This window comes from Dermacentor silvarum, chromosome 4 (genome assembly GCF_013339745.2).
Source record: "Dermacentor silvarum isolate Dsil-2018 chromosome 4, BIME_Dsil_1.4, whole genome shotgun sequence".
Lineage (NCBI taxonomy): Eukaryota > Metazoa > Arthropoda > Arachnida > Ixodida > Ixodidae > Dermacentor > Dermacentor silvarum.
Genome location: NC_051157.2, coordinates 148,428,507 through 148,449,876, shown reverse-complemented (window position 1 = coordinate 148,449,876; position 21,370 = coordinate 148,428,507). Strand labels below are relative to the sequence as shown.

General features: G+C 46.6%; 1 long non-coding RNA gene across 2 annotated transcripts in view; it reads left to right on the top strand.

Annotated features, from left to right (window-relative positions):
- Positions 1-5,065, top strand: part of LOC119450729 (uncharacterized) — a 31,694-nt gene extending 26,629 nt beyond the window's left edge. Inside the window, exons 3-4 of one of the 2 annotated variants that reach the window (XR_007466516.1) lie at positions 2,024-2,696; positions 3,507-5,065. This is a non-coding gene — a long non-coding RNA (uncharacterized LOC119450729). Of the gene's footprint in view, positions 1-2,023 lie in introns of both variants that reach the window. The other variant, XR_005191474.2, reaches the window with a different exon arrangement.
- The last annotated feature ends 16,305 nt before the right edge of the window (positions 5,066-21,370 follow it).

Sequence of the window (21,370 nt, the reverse complement as noted above, 5' to 3'; positions counted from 1 at the left end):
CGCTGTGTTTTCGCCGCTCTGTTTCCGTTGAATCGAGAGGCAGTACGCAGATCCATTCTCTCGCTGCTGCTATCGCGCATCCTCACTCCAGCGTTTTGACAGCAAGTTTCTGCGGTCATCGCGTGAGATGTGCTGATGCTTGGTTGTGCGTGCCTGACATCATGCTTCTTAATTTGGTTAGTAAGCGAATGTTTACAAGTTTATGCGGCCGTTAAAGCTACTATCCTTACTTAGTAGTATTGTTTATTACTTGACTATCGCAATCGATGCTTCGTCTTTAGGTCGAGATTGCGACTTTTTTACCACGCTAATGGACGTTATCTTAACCTTTACAAATGAACCCTTTAACCTACCCTTAGGTATTGCTACGTTGGTTAATGATTTGTGACTTATTCGCTGTTCGTTGTTAGTTTTTTGGTGATCGTTGAGACGTTACCTACTTAATAAGGATATAAAGCGCGCCGGAAGTGATCCGCATGTGGTTAGTCTGCATGGAACACTCTGATGACTGAAGTTCCATTTAGCTTTTTAACTTTACGTGCCCACAGTTTCATTTCACCCCATCATTGGGCGCAGGCACAATTTTTGTTAAATTTAGTGTCTTCTTACTCTGTCTTTTTCCTTGTCTTCGACTGTAGCTTCTTCGTTGTGTTTCGAAGAAAAATTAAGCCAGTTTATTTCTAGGCGCACGTGTATGCAACATAAACAAGATATCAGGGACACAGACCAAATGCCTTCAAAAGGGTGTCCACAAATGCCTATTTCCCCAGAGAATAAATACTAATCCTAGGTTACATGGATACTGAATACAAATCAATATACCTGGTGTTTATGTTTCTTGAGAGTTTAGAGAACTGTTAAAAATTGCCGTTCGCACATATAATACTAGTCCCTCAGCTGGGGTATACGCAAAAAGGCATGATACATTGATACATTGAAATGCCATATTCCACTAATTAAGAAAAGATACCTAATGTAGTTTTTTTTTTAGAAATTACATGACTTCACATGTTATAATTTTTTATAGCCGGTGAGTTCGCAAGTCGGATCCACATGGAAAAAAATTTTCAGAATCACATCAGTTTCGAGACATTCATCCCCATGTGTGAGACTAAATGCATAGGCGTTCCAGTTATTTTCTGCTTCATTGCATAAAACGGCCCTTTGTTGAAAAAAGTTAGTGGAACAGTGCATTTTTACCACAGGGTTCATTGCGCATATCACGAAGTACGTGCCGTGGTCAGCAGTCGTTCCATGTGAATATGCCCTGGAAACTGACTGGCTACGGTTCGTGAATTGCAATATGTGCCGTAAAGTAATTAGTCTGAAAAATAGTCAGTGAATTTTTGTTCGGTTGTTCGGTAATAATTTCTATTTCTCGTGCAAGTAAGTTCAGTAATCATCGAGCTCAAGGAGTGAATTATCTTTCCTACCGCTGGTGATTTTTTAAAAATGATGTATAATCCCTAAAAAGCACCCCGTATATTTCCTTTGTTTAGCAGAAGGAGCGTTATACATTTTCAAGTTGTGGTGGTGGGGGAGGTGAATTCTAGCAACAAGCGGGGTTAGCCTGGCAATCAAGGCCGGCAATTGCTCCGCCCGAGCGTCTCTGACAATATCGCTGAAGGGTTTCACCATATGTCCATCAAACCAGTCTCCCTTAACAATTCCATAAGGAGACGTGAAGTTTATGTGCGGGTATGTGTAGGTACGTGAACGTATCTGATCCCTCGGGAAATACAAGGTGTTGCAGGCACGTATGCGGAAAGCCCCTTTTTCTTGCAGATTCTCCAGGAGAGCGTCCCTTTCATCTTGGAATTTCGGGCACGACTACAGAAAGTGTGCAATGTCTACTGCCTCGTCGCATTCTGTGCAGTTCGGAGCATTGATTCGCCGCGTCTTAAATTACCAGGCCGGTGTACTAGCAGATACTGTTCAGAGAACCTGTTATACCGTTTCTAGTGTTTGCTTCCGGAGTACCCCGATAGAGATAATGACGATGCCTCCTCGCTGTTGCTCGCAGGGGCCACCCAGCGACTAACGGCCGCTTTCCGAGGGAGACGTGCGCGAACCTGGAGCACGGAGTGCTGGGACACCTGTTCCTGCGGCAGATACCTCCGTACCGGCTCGTGCCGAACGTGGCGTCGGCGATCTCCGATTTCCTAGCCACACGGCTCCGCCTCGGAACGACTCCAGGTCGCGTCGCCGTTGGTGACCCGCGCAGTGACAGCAGCAAGCAGCAGTCGGAGGAAGGCGTCCTTCTGTCCGCCGAACCTCGCTACGGATACTTCTACTTTGCCGACGACGTTCTGTGCGTCGTGCCGGTGCACTACGTGTCGCCGCCCAGGGGAGGCTTCTTTCTGCCGAGGAGTCTACGCACCAACAAAGGAAGTGACGCTATCATCGACTTATCGCCCGCCATGCCATGGACGGTCCACCGCTAGTCATCCCCGTTTTCCTACCCGACCATCCTCGTCTATTGCCGACAGACTATTGACCGCAGTGGTTAAGGAAGCGCCTGAAACGGAACTCCAGAGAGAAAAAAATATATAAACTTGACATTGTGGCAGTTTTTTATGCTGAAGTCTATGGAATATTTACGCCCTTTAGAGCTTTTCTTATCCTCAAATAATATTCGTCACCTATATTGCCTGCATTTCTAAATTTGCATAACTCTGCGCGCCCGGAACATTCAGGTCATGAACAGCATGCCCGTATCAGCGTGACACAGCGTTCCCGACAGGAATGTAGCTAGCGCCGACATTTAAAGACAGAAAATGCATGCAACAGGACGTGTAATGTGTTAGGACAAGATGAGCCTCAAGAACGTGTATGAATACTTGGAGCGTATGGATGGAAAGTAGGTGTACTTCTACGTACCTGCTTGCTGGCCAGAGTTACGACACCCTATAATATGACAACTATAGACGGGATACTGACACGACTACCGTGGCTATGTGCAATCGCAAGTGTAACTTACGAACTTACGTAAGAGAAGTTTTGTCAAAACGGGCGCTGAAGTTTTTGTGCTGTCAATGCGAAGTATGCGCGTCGCTGTAATACGACACAGGAAAGCAGGCAGCTTAGCTGAAAATGTTAGATTGTCTATGGCGAAGTAATAGTGATTGTTGCAATATTACGCGAGGAATCAGGCAGTATCCCTGAAGGTTGCGCGAAGTGCTATCTCATATTTTGTAATTTGAAATTCTACGCACCAGCGTTGTGAACCTCGATGTAATATGTAACCGCTTGTGGTCAACCGCAGCTGTCGCCAGTAGATGCCAGGACAAGAAGGACAGACTATTGACCGCAGTGGTTAAGGAAGCGCCTGAAACGGAACTCCAGAGAGAAAAAAATATATAAACTTGACATTGTGGCAGTTTTTTATGCTGAAGTCTATGGAATATTTGCGCCCTTTAGAGCTTTTCTTATCCTCAAATAATATTCGTCACCTATATTGCCTGTATTTCTAAATTTGCATAACTCTGCGCGCCCGGAACATTCAGGTCATGAACAGCATGCCCGTATCAGCGTGACACAGCGTTCCTGACAGGAATGTAGCTAGCGCCGACATTTAAAGACAAAAAATGCATGCAACAGGACGTGTAATGTGTTAGGACAAGATGAGCCTCAAGAACGTGTATGAATACTTGGAGCGTATGGATGGAAAGTAGGTGTACTTCTACGTACCTGCTTGCTGGCCAGAGTTACGACACCCTATAATATGACAACTATAGACGGGATACTGACACGACTACCGTGGCCATGTGCAATCGCAAGTGGAACTTACGAACTTACGTAAGAGAACTTTTGTCAAAACGGGCGCTGAAGTTTTTGTGCTGTCAATGCGAAGTATGCGCGTCGCTGTAATACGACACAGGAAAGCAGGCAGCTTAGCTGAAAATGTTAGATTGTCTATGGCGAAGTAATAGTGATTGTTGCAATATTACGCGAGGAATCAGGCAGTATCCCTGAAGGTTGCGCGAAGTGCTATCTCATGTTTTGTAATTTGAAATTCTACGCACCAGCGTTGTGAACCTCGATGTAATATGTAACCGCTTGTGGTCAACCGCAGCTGTCGCCAGTAGATGCCAGGACAAGAAGGACAACATTTGCTATTGACGGCAATCCGACAGTGTCCGCGTACGTTAGAAACCATTCAGGCTCGTTGTAGAGCAATCGCGTCTGATGCAGCAGTTTCCGCTCCACATGACCAGAATTTTACCGAACACAAACGACAGTGGAATCCAAACAAGTTGTGGCAGCACTGTTGTTGAACAGAGATGCGTCAAAGCCTCCTGTACTACCACTGCGTAGCCATGAACAAGCTTTACTTAGCTTTATCACATCTTCTTATTGTCTGCAGCTGACGTGATCGTCCTATCGTAACCCGCAGGCTTCACTAGCACCTCACCAAAACTGCTACCACTGCCCCGACTGTATTTTTAAGCGCCAGTTCATCACGCGATGTCACCAACTCGAGGGTATAGCCGTCCGAAGAGGTCACACCGAAAAAGCAACCGCCAGTATCCAATTTTCACTCGCGTCGGGTTGCAGTGCCGTACCACTCACCTTCCTTTATTTCCCGATTACGTCACGTAACACGAGTTTCGGTAATGCCTTTGACGCCGTCAAAATCAATGTTCGCTCATATGAGACCTTAATTACAGCGGGAGAAGACGCGCGCCAAACTCCGACATTGGGCAGTATCACGAATGGGTAGTTTGACAGCCAGCGCCTTAGAAAACTAGGTTTCACGCGTGTACTTTGCTGTTGCCGTACCAACCACTCCACTATGCTTCCTCTCTTAAGTAAAACCAGGATCATCGCGAGGAGTTCACGCATAAAAATATTCAACAGAGTAGTCGCTACGATTTAACAGAAGGTAAATAGCGGTAACTTTGTCAGAAATTTATGTCTCATTTTAAAGGGGCAGTTATTAGCAACCCCGAATCACAAGCTCATTTTTTTTTTTCATTTGGAGGAAACAGGTTGATGTGAATAAAATCTATCTTTGAATTTCGTGCTAATAGACAGCACCAAACGTCACAGTTTTCCTCTCCGGATCGTTGTGACTCAAAACATATATTATCGAGGTCTGCTACATTCTGTCATTAGTTCCTTTAAAATGCACTGTACTTTTTGCTGATAAACCGGATAAACCGTTGACTAGTTATCCGACTTTACGCTGTCAAAGTTCCTCACGCCATGACGAGCTACTCTAATCTGTCGTTTCTTACTCAACCTATTTTCACACGAAGAGTAGCCGTTCTGATATTTCAGCACGGCAAGTTACAAATACAGCGTTCCTTTCCTTTCCAGTGTGGTTTTATGTCAAAAACCTTCAACTATGACCAGTTGTGGAACTTAGTGCGGCGCTTCGGTAATGTTAAAGAATAAAGCTTCAGCTGTAGACAGTCAATTACGTGCTCACCTTAATTTGCAGTTTTAAGAGAATGCGGTGAGGTGCTATTTTTTGCACGAAGGAGATTCAATTACCGTTGCGGATTCACATAAACAATTCCAAGAACTCGGCATGTTTACAAAAGTGTGGAATTTGCACAGTACAGACGGCTCACACGTAGTGATTCCATACTGATGCATGATCGCAAGTAGTAGTCTATATTTGTTTATTTTCCCAAAGTACATATTGACTTTAATCCAGCAGTAAGCTTTAATGCTGCGCATCGCGCCGAAACCTTACATACATTTTAAGGTAACCAATGCTTCATACAATGAATGATGGTAACACCCACCCGAGTTAAAATGTTTTCATCATTTTTTTGCATCCATAACAATGGCGCAGCGTGGATCAAAGTTTACACAACGAACCACAGATAACTCTGGTGCGATACGTCATTTTACAGCTGGGATATCGTGACGAGTGTAAATTCACCTTGCGTGTTTTGTAGCATCGATGCCAATTTCACAGCTACCGTAACATAAACAAAATATCCAAGCCTCCACGGCAGTTTCCATCATTCAATGTGAAAGAACACTAATAATCTATATCTGTTATTATATGCACTGCTATGATAGTGAGCGTGTTTGCGGTGTAGTTCGACAGTACGCACCAGGCCTACATAACACTGTCCATTGTAATGCCTTGAATGCACTCAAAACGAGGATCCAGTATTCGCACCAGTCCCGCAGTCAAAGTCCAGTGATTTAGCACTTCGGAAAATATACTTTGTGGTTTAAAAACTTGTGATTGTTTTAGAGATGCGCTAACGTTGCAGTCTTCTAAACGTTTTCCCGCCGTGCACTCGGCATAGTGCTGAAAGATAGCCGCGAATGGTACCTCCGTTGTTCATACTGCAGGCGCTCACATCTGATAGACATACCGTAGAACTCATGTGTGCGTGCAGCGTTTGGCAGTATCTTTGAGCGATACCGAAATAGACATTCCCACGACCACATAACATCATTTAAGGTACTAAAACGCATAGTAGCGCTGTGCAGAAAAGAGGACCCTAATGACACAAATGATATGCCAAACTGGGAGTGTCGTCGATATATTGGGGACTTTAATGAATATATTGCAGGCAGCCCGGTAGCACCCAATGGCATTTAGGTTTCGAAGCAGAAGCTTATATATCGGAGCCTTTGCCATCAAAAATCAAGGCTCTCAAGTGAGTTTTCTGTAGCGTGTGTCCAAATGACCATGCGTAGGATATTGGCGAGATTCCTCGGTGTGGGCTTCTGATGCCTGCTTGACAGGAAGATGGAAACGAAGTGACTGATAGTGGTAGAACGAGCGGTGTCGGTGGGGCCAACGTTTCGACAAAGTGCATTGTATTCGTCAAACCTGATGAAGACAATTCCGTTTGTACAAACCTTGGCTTTGGAGACATCACGTCTCCGACTACTGCTGATGCTTCCTTTGTCGTTTTGGGGTGATTTGTTGCTTGATGATGTCTACCTACGGAAGACAGTAGTTATCAATTTTACGCATGGCGCGTACGTTTAGATTTAGATTCTGCTACATTAGCAACATTTTGCAAATATGCAAGTATGTAAAGAAAGCCACGGCAGATAACCTGTCAGGTCAATGTGTATTTCGAGTCAAGCCTTAGTTTTAAAGAGCAATAGGTCTCTTTCTCGGAAAAGCTACGTAGTAGCGCGGAGTTGAGCAGGTGGACAATTTTCGCTGGCTTCCACTGACATTTCAAAGTGAAAACGCGCTTTCTGACTCATGTATGTTCATTTCAAGCATCATGTTAGACTAGATACTATTCTTGAAGGAGCTCTGAAATACTGGTTTTCTCTCACTAATTTTACCGATACCTCCTCACACGTTGTTGCGATACTGCGCCAAGTGGCCTTCAGCAGCCTGAAGGTTAAATGCATTGGTTTTTTCTTGGTCCCCTTATACAAGACTTAGCGGCTGCACAAATTACCTAGCGATACAAATTCATGAAATTCATACCTCGTTCTGATTTGAGCGTGTTGCGCGTGGTGAATATGCATAATCCGTGTTCTCGCAGCATACCACGTCATGAAGAGTAGAGAAAAGTATCCACGCTTTCACTAAATGTGTTTCAGGGCTCGTTCAAAGATCACTTAGTCACGAAATGAGCAACCACCCTGCCACGACCTTCCATCCGGATACGCCATGACTGATTGCCAACGCCACCAGCTGTCGGACCATGCCATGGTTCCATACGTTGTCGATTGATGTTTGTACAACATAGACGCAGGGGACGCATTTTGTGCCGTGTCTACAACAGTTCATCTGTCAATCCTTTCGTCAGACGTGTGGACTCTTGTGGTCGCGACGGCGACGTTTAGTGTCACGTGAACGCCTGGAGAATCCCGGATGTGAAGTTGAAACGGGACCGCCATTTGAACAAAGGAGACCATAGACAACCCGAAGAGCATCATTACCCACCATTCCTAGTTTGACTGTAGTTATTAATAGCCGAAAGTGTTGATGTGTTGTTCCGACCGTTGTATACGCAGTGAGGTGTGGTGAATGTGTTGGCCGTGTACTGGTGAACCGCGCACATTGTTCAGCGACGGAGTGGCAGCTCATCTCAACGTAGTGCAGTTTTAACTGTGTTTCCTAAGACGTCCATCGGTGACCCTTATGTTGACTGTCTGACGTGCAAACGAAGAAGAAAAAAAAGAGACGACCGTCTCACAAACCATCATCGTGCCTCTGTTCATTCGCTTGTTTCCTCTCGTTTCTCGTCGCAACACTTACTTCGTAGTTTGAAAGTGTTCAAACCGCAATTATCAGATAATACGTTCAGCACTCACACCTGTCTTCCTTGTACTAGCAATTCTGAAGAAGCACAAACCCAAAATTTTCTTCCGCGCTTTTTTGACGTGAAACGTCTTTCGGCTCCGTTTCTTCGCTTGCTGAAAATGCGTGTCACGAAAACATGTTACACTATCATCCTTTATGTTTTATTGCGATAGCAATTATATGGACACTCCAAAGCAGATTTCTGCCGCCGCCGTCGCCGTCGCCGTGAGGTTCCATATGACGTCAATGAAGATGAAACTGTCGCCGCGCGCCACCGAACGCTGTATGTGCGAGTGAAAGGGCGCGAGGGACGCGCGCTTTCACGGGGAGTGAACGCACGGCGGAGAACAAACGCGCGTTCTGTGCCGTGCTCCCTTAAGGGCTGCAGAAGTAGGCGTCTCTTTCCTCCTTTACAATCACCATATATGTACAGCAAACGCGCCTTCTTCTGACGCACGAAAGGCCGTGGGGGGGAGGGAGGGGGAGGGAAGGGAGGGGACGTTTAGCTGCGGCAACAAGTGCCTATTTATATCAGAGGATCCGGCAACAGTCACCAACGCCGCACGCATTTTGTGCGAACGCGGGCAAAACGCCGAAGGCGTCGACCACAGTTCTGCGTGTTGCCGGTGCTGCTGCATGTTCAAGTTTATACAGCTGATAAAGCTACTATCATTACTCCGTATAGCTCTCTACAAATTTGCTATCGCAATTGTTGCTTCGCCTTTCGGGTGAAACTGCGACAACTTTTTCTAACAGTACTTACCCACGTGCCTTACTTTGGTATCGTTCTGTAGAGAAAAGAGATCACTACTTCACCGTGCACGTGTTACGCGCGCAGATGGCGTTGTTGTCGCGCCACGCATGATGCAATCAGAGTTAAATTTAGCCTTTTGCTCGGCGTTCGGTGAAGCATAGCTCGGCAGTAGGTTTGTCAATCCCAGCGGCGTTGGTCATGTTTCAAAGAGACCAATGTGCCATAGTAGGTATAATCTATTCATTAAATTCAGGCTGGTCTTCATCAGGAGTTATAAGATCTACAAGTACGCAGTTTGTTGCAGAAATTTCAGGTTTGCTCGGGTTTGGCGCGCCTTCGTTTGTCACTCAGGTTCCAGAAATGGTGTGAAGACACCTTGTTAGCAAGATCAAGACAGCATTCCGAACGGAAACATGATACTCAACCCGTCTGACCACGGCGTAGCGCGTCCGTCTCCATAGAGAGCGCATGCGCAGGATGTCGAGGCAAGCGCAAGGGCCACAACAATTTACGAGTGCGCCAACCTAGACCGGCACAGGGCTGTCTCGCGTGCCACCAATAGGGGTGTCACTACTGTACTCCAGTGCCCAAGCCCTCTCTCCAAAACAAAATGCTTTCACGAAGAATAGGGAACAAACACTTTTGCAAAACTAAACCGTTACATGAACACTAGCTGTAACGTAAGTTAGGCGTGGAGGCTTTATAATTCACGAAATATGCAACGTGTATTTGGGTGGCGTCATTTCTGTGCTCTAGTGTCCGTGCGCCTTCTGCAGCACACACACGACGTTTCACGGGCCGCAATGCGGCTGTGTCCCTCACACAGCCTACTAAATTCAGATTTTAGCTTGAAATGCTTTTAGCTCCCGTTGTCGGCGACCTTCGAGTAACCTTGAGCCAAAAGCCAGAGAAGTTATCCAGGCATCATTGCTGACAAGAAAATTTATTTAGCCGTAGGCACGCGTACAACTGTTGTATGAACGTAGAGTACAATATAACGTACCACCCATGCAATACATTGTACTTGATATAAACAAAACAGATGAGCAAACAAAATAGTAAATTGCGTCTGCTTGACATTGACTTTGCCACACATCAAAAACACTACGACATTGTACATGCAAAATCATAAATGTCAGCCTCGGATGAATTATTGCGAGATAAAAACGAGATTATCCGGGCAATCAGTCAAAAGTTTCCAAAATGCGGTCTCTGGGCCCCAACCCTTTGTATAGGACCGCATTACACACGCTAGTTACTGCCCAAACAAGTTACAAAAAATACGGCTTCCGAGTTCTTCCTAATGTTTGTTCACAATATCACTGAAGCTGTAACTTCTAGCACGCTGAAGTTTTATTTGTAATTTACAAAAGGCAGATACAGGGCACCATACACTTGATTAACTTTTTTTTTTTTGGCGCTGAGACAGGGTTGCGTGTGCTCTTTTCAACGGCAGCGGTCTGTGATTTCCGCGGCGCGGGTTTTGCGCCGCCTCATTCGAGAGATGGCGCCACGCTGCGTGACCAGGCTGGCAGCGTCCGGCGGACTGCGGATGGTTATGTGGTGTGGTGTCGTGGGGTGGGGTGTGTCCTCGCAAATATGCACTATACCCGTTTTAAGATTGTGGCTAGTCTCATCTTCAACCAATCTGCTTTGCCAGTAGCCATTTCATATTTTCATCTACTCTCGATTACGGGAGAGGCAGCATTTTATTGCACCTTCTTTTTTTTTCATGGCTTTCTAGATAGGTGTATTCTCTATAACTATGGCTTATGGACTGGATTCCTTAGAAGCCAGAAAAATAATTAGGAATTACTTTCAATCGATCAGTTCAAAACAACCGCCAAGACATTGGACGTGAGGCAGGAGATGATTCACGCCACCCAAACCAGTGGTGGCGGTCACATGGCGTCACGAACAACTCAAGCGCTCGCCCCTCAGCCCGCTGCAGCAGTTGAACGCCATACAATGACCGTGCCGCCGAAATCTGCCAATTTGGGCCTTTTCATTTTGGGCTGCTGTTAACGAAAGCTTCTTAATTCCATCGAATACTGAGTGGCTCAACGGTGTCATACTTTCGCAGCTTAGCCGTAGTGTTCGTGTAGCGTCAGTGACATCTAGTAGCAGGAAACCAAAATGTGAGGTTTCTGTGCCGTGAATACTCTTCTCTTTCACGTTCGAAGCCACGCTAAACATGGCGCACATTTAGAACTGGTTGCACAAGACAGGTATGTTATACAGGGTGTTTCATTTTAGCTATACCAAAATTTTAAAAATTGCCTTTGGCAGATAGCACAATTATAATCCGTGATCTAAAATACTCGATGAGGCGGCCATTTCATCCCCGAGAAGTCAAAACACGTTATTGAGTAAATAACCTAATTACGCTAATTAACTTTTTTCGTTCATTATTTTATGGGACATATTTCAATGTAGGAATTACAGCCGCTGAGTTCTCAAGGTGTGTCCACTTCGAACGAATTCTCAAGACTGAACCAGTTTCGAGATATTAATTTTCAAAGTGTCCGACGAGATGCATGGGCGTTACAGTTTACTTTTTGAGAAAAACGCTGTTTTATGCATTGAAGCATCAATTGTGCTGTCGTTCACAGGCAATTTCTTTAAAAATTGGTGCGGCTAAAATGAAACACCCTGCATAGTCGTGCGCTCTCGAGGAATTGAGGCTTCACAGCGTAACGAGTCTGTCGACAGCTGTCCAACAAAAAAATAAAAAAGGTGACAAAAATTTTCTTTCAGCACTCCTCCGACTGTTCGCTTGTTGTTGTTCTATATTTGTATTTTTTTAACAAGCTTCGCAGAACTGTTACATGTATTTCTGGTCTGCATCAATTAACAAAACACTTGGCATATTTGTCTGCCTATTTATGTGCACATTTAGGTGCCGGCAAGTGGTACATGAAACCTGAGCGCGTTTAAGCGGCCGCTGACACCTCTGATGGCGATGTGCCCATACCCAATGATGGCTTTTTTTTTTGCAGGATGATGCAGGAGAAACAAAGAAGTTAAGTGTTTCATATCGCAATACACAATGAAAAGTGGATCATCGGTGCTAAATATCAGAGGAATAACAGCAACTGCAACGTATACAGTAAAACTGTATGCCATTATGCCATTATTTAGTTAGACAGGAAAGAACCCCTGAATTTTTATAGCCATGCTCTTGTAACACCGTAAATCGCGCATGTGCTCTTGTGGCAAAATGTTTACAAGATTGTGGCACTGAGAAGCATACCCCCACGCTATCGCCTGCAGTAAAGGTTTACATAAAATCATGGTATGCGGCGTGTGTGACTTCATTTGAAGACTTAAATAGCATTTCGGTGTTTCAATACTCGCCGATTACTGTTAACTAGGCACCTAAGTAGACTGTGGCCACATTAAGTCTCGTTCCAGTTCTGACGAAGCCTGCCAATTCCAAATAGACAGCTTCGCGAAGACAGCATCGAAATAAAAAAAGTGGGCATGTTTGCACTATACGTCGTGCAAAGCTTAGGCACAGCGAAAGTGTCAGTCCTCAAGTGTTCTTGGCTGCTACTGCTAGGCTGTTGTTACTACTGCTACTGCTGTTGTTACGCAACTTGGTTGCTGCTAGGTCTTAACTTGGTTTAACTTAACTGCGCATGTAGGGGAGGTATTCTGGAGCGATCATTTTCGGAGGTACTTTCTCTTTCGCGACATTTCGCGTAGCTAGCGCTGGACGCGTCGGCGCCTACGAGCGACAGCGTTCGGTGGCATGCGACAAACGCTGACAGGCAGTCAGGCAGCAGCCGTGTCGGTGTCGGGCACGGTGTAAGATATATACTCTTATCTTACACCGTGGTGTCGGGCGAAGCGAGCGCGCACCTGCGCCGGTGGTTACTAGGCAACGCGAAGTGACGTCATCGCTACTGCTTCGGCGTATTCGCGGCTAGGCAACGCGGGTGGCGTCGGCAGCAGCTCTGCGCGTTGCCTGCAATTTCCTGCTGCAATTTCTCTCTCTATCTCGCTCTCATTTTCTCTTTCCCTTTCCCGATCATTTCGCGCGCCGCTCGCATGCTCTCTTTCCCTCTCCTTAACGTCCCGTGTCAAGGCAACTAAAGTCCCTAGATATTTTTTTTTTTTTTGCTTTCTGAAAGTAGCGACAAGCTTTGAAGCACCGCCGACGAATATCATTGGGCGGCGCTCATTCCGGCAGCCATGTTCTACCTAACGCTGTTCCCCGCAATCACTTGCACGCTGCTATGAGCAGCGTAGATAGCAGCGGCCATTGGCGGTTGCATGCTATCTAGGAAGATAATGGCAGCCGACCGAGTAGATTTCACTACTTAAAAATAGAGCAGGGAATTTAGGGACCTTAAAGGCAACATGTGTACGGCACGGAGAGGAGACGAGGCACACGCTACTCCACGAGGTGGTTGCTAGGCAACGCAGGGTCGTCATAGTTTGGGTTTTTACGGTTAGCTAGAACAGCTTCCCCGTTAAAAAACAGCGTAGTTTCACTGGCGAAGACTGATGAAACAGCGGAGCTGGGGGCTTCAATTTGCCTTTTGCTTCCCGATGAGTCTCTTCGTACCGTTCCCGCGACGCCGCCTCCCTCACTCGGAAGTCGGGGTCTTCGGATCTTCGCCGTCCCTTAGCTTCGGCTTCCCTTGCTCAGATCTCTTGGTCGGCACGTCGTTGTTAGGCTCATGCTCGAGCATCTTCGCATCGTCTTTCCTGCCGCGCCGGTTCTTCTTCCAGAGACAGTTGCTTCTTCGTCCTCGCCATACTCATCGCCGAACGTCGGAATGCTCTGCGCCGACAGTGCATGCTTTTATACTGCTCGGTAGATCCCCCACTCCCCCCGCTATCTCTCCCCGGAAAGTGTCGCGCCACCGCTACGCCACTGTCTCTCTCTCCTTGGCTCCGCCCATCTGGCGCTCGCCCTCTCTCACCCTCGCCACTCTGCGACCACCTGTTTCTGTTGCACGCTTCGTAAAACTGATCAACACTCGGCACGGTTCAACCTCGGCCTTAAACAGCTCCGCTGTTAAAACGATAAAGGCTAGTTAGCTCTCCAAACAACATGGGGCTGAACATAATGCTTGTAACCCATGAGAAACATTACATAGAATCACTTAAGGCCATATGAAAACGTGACTCGGTTTTATTTTGCGCAGACGACCTTGGGAAACTCCAAGGAAAGGTCGTCTGCGCAAAATAAAACCGATCCACGTTTTCATATGGTTTCTCATGGGTTCACGCGCGCTAAGCGTTGGAATACAGAGACATGATTCAACATGATTATTTCTTAGCTCGTTCCTGCTCATGCCAGGTGGTGTCAAGTCGCAGAGACATCATCGATATGCGTTTCAGTACTGTGGCTTGAAGCTTCCTTCTTAGCAGTCAAGGGAGACTCTTCAATGCTAGCCAGAATTGTAACACGGATATGTAGGTGCCTTTCCTGCGGGCACTGTCTCTAATAAAGTAATGGTTGCAAGAGACAGAGACAAAAGTTATTTCCTTAAGGACCCAAGTAGGAGTCGGCAGTAGGGAGGGGAGAAGGCGGGCAAAAGGATGTGAGAGACAGAGAGAGAGAATTTTAATGATACGAAATGCCGAGAGGTCGGCCTGAGGTAAATTCCTCTAGTCAGCTACTCGGCGTTGGGGGAAGGGGGGCAAAATAATGTAGTTATTTCAACGCCTGGGAGGTGAATGTAGGAGTGGAAAACCGACCTGGTTTCGTGGAAAGGTGTCCGCCACCAACTCATCAAGGGGATCGCTGAGAGGCCTTTTTCGACTGCCGCCACTGCGCTAAGACCGTTTTGCAGCGTACAAGCACAGGTCTTGGAAGGCTTGCGGTTTTGCCGTCTCAACTTTCCCGCTAGGTTTAGTGGACACAAAGAAGAATGTCAGCCCGCAATAGTGCAGAAACGCTCAAACCTGATGATTTCTAACACTTTTCATTCGCAGCTATGAAAACATATAAATTATTTCCTCCATGAAATACATAAACATTTCTACGTCCGTGTGCTCGACCCGTTATGCGACCTGATGCACAAAAACGCACAATTCTTCAAAAGAAATCCCAACGGCAGTGATATGATACCGGGAGTTCGGTGGGTCTGACGACTCATCGCCGCTACGGTGCTCACGAAATATTCTGCTTCAGAGAGAAATCTAACGCCCAGTAGCTGAACGCCATATCCATTGCGTCCGCGAGGTGGATTCGCTAGGTGTGCATAATTGCCTTGCACTGACGCACCGGAAATATTCAAATGAGCTTGCCATTCATACACACGAGATATGCAGATGAGCTCACGATCCTTTTTACACGTTCGTCTTGCTGCTTTTGAGCGACTGAGCACATGCTTTTGAAACTAGCCGTGATGGCATGGCGGCTATGGTGTTGCGCTGTTAACCACGAGGTGGCGGGATCGAATCGCGGCTGCGGCGGCCACATTTCGCTGGAAGCGAAGTGCAAAAACGTCCGTGGCCCGTGCGTGTTGGGCACAGGTAAAGATCGCCAGGTGGTCAAAATTATTTCGGAGTGCCTCACTACGGCGTGCTTCATAATGAAATACGTGGTTATGGCACGATTTCATTATGAAATCGCGCTTTGGAAGCGTTATTAATGTGCTTTCAGATTCAGTTAGATCAAACGAAACGCTCGCAACGTTTTCGGCTCTGCTAGGCCTTCTGGCTTCTGCACTACTTAGGCTAGGGTAATTAGAGAGGCTCCAATATCTATTTGGGATGCGGTCATGTGACGACTTCGACGTCTCTCATTCAGAGGCATACTCTGCTCAAGTTGCAGGCGAAGGCTTGCAGAAATTATTAACGCGATAGCGTTCAAGACCCCGTGTCGCAGATAATCCGGTGTCGGCGTCCGGCGTGGGTGCCGTTGTCCATATCAGAAAAATCCTCCCGAACCACGGGTCCTGAACCAAGCAGGCCCTCCGCGTGGCGCAGAGGTGTTCAACTGAACTAATTGAATTTTTCAAAATAAAATGCGTTACAACATTCGTAAAGTACAACTTACGCACAACCTACAGATGTGAGAGCGTCGGATTATCATTGTAATATACGAGAAAACATAATTCTGTTACGCGGAAACTCAAACACAAACCCCTTTCCCAGCGGCCGCTTGAGTTCTGTCGATGTTGAAGTGGCTTCACCCTACAGAACGGACGGGCGCTAGTGCGGCACCCAAGCCGTGGTAACAAGAAATAAAGCAATAAAATAAAGGTGCGACTGAAGAAAATAAACAAACAAAACATTTGAAAACAAAACAAAACAAAAAAGAACCAGAAAGCTCTCCTTCGAGCACAGCGTTCGCCGCCACCGTTTCCAGGTAAACATTGCGGATACATAAGCTGCAGTTGCCCGGAAGCGTGAGAAACAGTCAGGTATCTTTTAATGCTATCGCGTTCCACTTTTAAAGGCGGAGTTTAAGCGCCCTCCAATTCTTTTTTTTTTCTTTTTTTGCTGGCGTTTGTTTCCGGTGTTTCTTCTGCACTGAAAAGCTGAGAAACCAATCAGCTCTTGGACTCTGCGTCCTGTTCTATATGAATAGCCGATTTTTGATATAAATACCATAAAAGAGAGTGCTCGACTAGATAGCGCAATATATCATGACATCGTTAGAGAGGGTTTCCAAACAAGAAGCTGCATGTGTAACTTCCTGGTAACTGTGTAACTAAGCCGCGACGGAGTGGCCAAAGGCTTGTGACGTCACACGAGTGACCCGTTTTCAGACAAGTTATAAATTATACATGCAGTGTGCTTTGCAAACTCAATATTGCGCTCGGTTATTAGCCACGATAGCGCTCCCTTCTAAAACGAGAAAGAGAGTAGGAATTTCGGTGCAATATGCGACTTGCTTTTACTTTTTTAGTATCGTCGTTTAAGGATACCTGTCGATGTGTAACGTGCTGTTGGTCCAAGAAAGCGCTGGCTTGGTTCGCTTTTTCAAGCTAAGCTTGTTATAACTGACAGACGCACAAAATTTTCATCATCGGCATTGGCTCGAGCGTAGTTCTCTTCTTCCGCAGCTCACTCATTAACTCGTGCTCGGCACGCGCACACTTGCCGCTAATCATTCCAGCGTAGAATTTCACTTTTCTGTCGTCGTCATGGGGATGCCACGTTTAAGGGGGTATGAGCCATTGCTTAAGGCCGTATGAGCCACTCATTGTCCTAAGTAACGGACAGATTTAATTTCGAAGCAATTTCATGGAAATCCATCTAGAATGAACGCGCTCGGAGAAGGGCTTGTCGATGTGCCGTTTCTAGCGTGAGGGCTTCCGAAGCCCAGGCGACACGTCAGTGAAGAGACGCGTACCCCTAGTTGGGGAAGTGCGATGGTCAGGCCAAAGGTGAGCGTCGTCTAGTAAATACAGGAACCCGACAACGGTGATACACGCCTCGGCAACGCCAACTTTCCGGTGCGGCGGCCAGGTTTCAATGCGAGTTTCTCAACCGGAACTTTTGAGCCAGCTGCAGTGCGTGTGACCGCTTGTGGTTCGAGCACAACGTGGTACTCGTCAGAGCAATTCGTTTATAGGAACACCGAAGAAACACGCGACAAGCTTCGCTTACCCCCATTTCCTTGACAGGGGAGAGGCTACTGATTTTTTTTTTGTCTTTATGTATGAAATTTCAAACACAGCAACTATGGTTACCGCAACCTTACTTTTCTGCGTAGATTATTGGAGGCTGTTGAACAACACAACCAACAAATGCTTCGCAGACGTATGCCAACATCAGAAACTGAGACATCACAGACAGCGAAGCTGTTCAAGCTAGTTCTAACAGCCTTCGGTAATTCAATGAGTGTCCTTGGTGTCTGTTCTTAGTGATGATTCATCGCCGAAGCCCTGGTCATACGGCTGCTTCAGGAATCTCTGGGCTACGCTATAGTTACTGTATATGGCTCCTAAGGAACGCCGACTTGCCACGTCAACAGCTTTCACAACAGCAGCCGTATATACTGTTAGCTGCCCACCAACATGGTGCCAGTAAAACGCGATGCGGGAAACCAACATAACGGATCGTTGGCACTCGACTCTATTCGAGTGAGGTTCACACAAAGCAACTTTTATTTTAAAATTATATAGGATTACGTTTCAAAGCACCGAATCATCAACGTCACTCAGCTTGCGTTGTGGGCTGATACCGAGCAGGCGGCTCCAGCTTGCAATTTTTTATATTTGAAGTGGCAGGCTAAGTGCTGAGGCTTAGTGCATGCACAGAAAGACAATTTGCTGCCTAGTGTCACATTCTCTTTGCGTATGATAAGGAATAAGTTGGTAAATTTAGCACAGCACACAATCTGCAAGTTCACCAGCTTTCGATAATTCAAGAGAAAAAGGATAGGAATAGTTATTTATTCACCCACAAATTCTAACAGACGCTCTGGTATTATATGGGGAACATTTGCATGCCCCCACATGATACCCGTGCGATCGAGAGACTAACGCGTCCGTGAGCTGCAGTATTTTTTTTTATTTTTTTCGAATCGAAACGGTGTCGGCGTACACCGCTGGTGATTCAAGACTGGGTCCGCGCGTTTGCCACTGTGCGCAAATTGCGGCGAGTTAGGCGACACACATCATATTGTACTTGTTTATCTTTCATCAGTGACAGCTTTCCACCGGCTCCGACGCTTACGTTATCTGATTGTATGAGCGACGCGAATTATTTAGTAATTTCTGGAAGACACGGGGAGCACGCAGGATTACTCTGGAACCTTCGATGACTGATGTATAAAAGCCGACACGTTTCGCCATTCATAAGTTTTTTTGTAGACGACCGACGATTGTGCTCGCCGCTCTTGTTGTAAAGTGAGTTATTTTCATTGCTGGGCACAGGATTGCCCAATAAAGAGTTTGATCTTGAACAGTTTGGATTCTGCGTGCTTCCACGTCACGCCCACGTGATAATATGATCCTGTGGAGCGACACGTATTACTTGATGCAGTAAGTGTGAGTGCAGAGATGTGAGTGCACTCACCTGCAGAGGATTCTCACACGATTTCGTACAAACTCTAGTGTTTCTGGAAGACCACCAGACCGTCTGAACATAAATACTGGGCCTTCTGCTTGGAATTCTCCGTGAATGTGGACTTTCAGACGTGTGGGGATGAAGTATACACCAGGAATGAGGTGCATAAGGCAAAGAAATTACCAGCCGAGAGTGCCAGAATTAATCTGCCTGCTCCCACATCATCATTGTTCCCGACGGTGAGCTCATCTTAGCGACGTTGTCTACGTACATCGAAATATCGCAGTCTTCGTAAAGCCACGATGCCCATCTCATAAGAATGCTTTAAAAATGTCTGTCGGAAATTAGCGGTTCTGAAAGATACCACACATTCCACTTTTACTCAAGCTTCCGTTGTTTGCATGCTAAGCGCACCTAAGAAATTACAACATTTTAAATTTCTCTGTATCTGTGGCACCACCTGGCGCCCACCGACAGCGATTTCCTCCCAGCCTTCAGTGGCTCACTCCAGAGGGCGCAGGAAGAGCGCTTTTGAAAAGGAGTGATGGGCGGCAAGATTTAAAACGGCGGAAAAATGCAGCATCAATATGTTGGCTTTCAATTAAATACGGATGTCAATAAGGAGCATTAAATGCTAGGGATTCTTCGAATATTCTGAACCTAGGAATAACAAAATGAAATTGAATAATATACTATGCAATGCGGTTTCCGAATTGGACAGGCATTATTCCTAAGCACGAATATTTTTAGAATGGCTTTTTAATATTTGCAATCATCAACTATGCGCGGTGAAACAAAATATTGCATTAGAAGGGAGATCAGTAATACCCTGGCACGGCCGCAGTCAACAAAAAACGCAGGGAGTAACGCAGTAAAGCACGTTATGTTGCTCAGGCAGCCAGTCTTTTCCGGCAAATTGCAACCATTCGCACATGCCGAATAGTCATCAGTTGTGGTGGGCGAATAGTAATTTTTTAGAGCGAATGGAATACTGACACAAAATTAATCGTGCCAGAAGCGAATTGAATCGAATGAAATACCTAATACTCTTCGAATAGTTTTCGAATAATTAACGGCCGTTTTCACGTAATGATGCTCGCATTTTATTATTTATAAAATTAGCAGGCATCTTTTGAATACATTGCAGATTATTAGCTGTTCTATATCAAAATCACATATGTAGCATAAGGAACAAGTACGCAGTTCGTTCACATACACATGACTCTTCGGGGAGTTTCAATGATCGCTGTATAGCCGCTAAAGTCCAGCTCCCTGAAAAACGTAGCCTGCTCCACTACGTAAGAATAGGTTCGCATGTTTTATGCGTTATTAACATAGGTCAGCAGTGTGGAAGAACACTCACTCACCATAATTTTTTCCAGGCCCCGCACTCACTTACGTTCACAGTCACCTCCACTCACACTCACAGCACTCACTCGCACTCGCACTCACTTCCACTCACACTCACTGGCGCTCACTCGCACACACCTCCACTCACACTCACAGACACTCACTCGCACTCGCACTCATCTCCACTCCCACTCACAGGCACTCACTCGCACTCGCACTCAACTGCACTCACACTCACTGGCACTCACTCGCACTCGCACTCACCTGCACTCACACTCACTGGCACTCACTCGCACTCGCACTCACCTGCACTCACACTCACTGGCACTCACTCGCACTGGCACTCACCTGCACTCACACTCACTGGCACTCACTCGCACTCGCACTCACCTGCACTCACAGTTACTGGCACTCACTCGCACTCACCTGCACTCACACTCACTGGTACTCACTCGCACTCACCTGTAGTCAAAATCACTGGCTCTCACTCGCACTCGCACTCACCTGCACTCACACTCACTGGCACTCACCTGCACTCGCACTCACCTGCACTCACACTTACTGGCACTCACTCGCACTCGCACTCACCTGCACTCACACTCACTGGCAGTCACTCGCACTCGCACTCACCTGCACTCACACTCACTGGCATTCACTTGCACTCGCACTCACCTCCACTCACACTCACAGGCAGTCACTCGCACTCACCTCCACTCACACTCACTGGCACTCACTCGCACTCGCACTCACCTGCACTCACACTCACTGGCACTCACTCGCACTCGCACTCACTCGCACTCACACTCACTGGCACTCACTCGCACTCACCTCCACTCACACTCACTGGCACTCACTCGCACTCACCTGTACTCTCACTCACTGGCACTCACTCGCACTCGCACTCACCTGCACTCACAATCCCTGGCATTCACCTGCACTCGCACTCACCTCCACTCACACTCACTGGCACTCACTCGCACTCGCACTCACCTGCACTCACACTCACTGGCACTCACCTGCACTCGCACTCA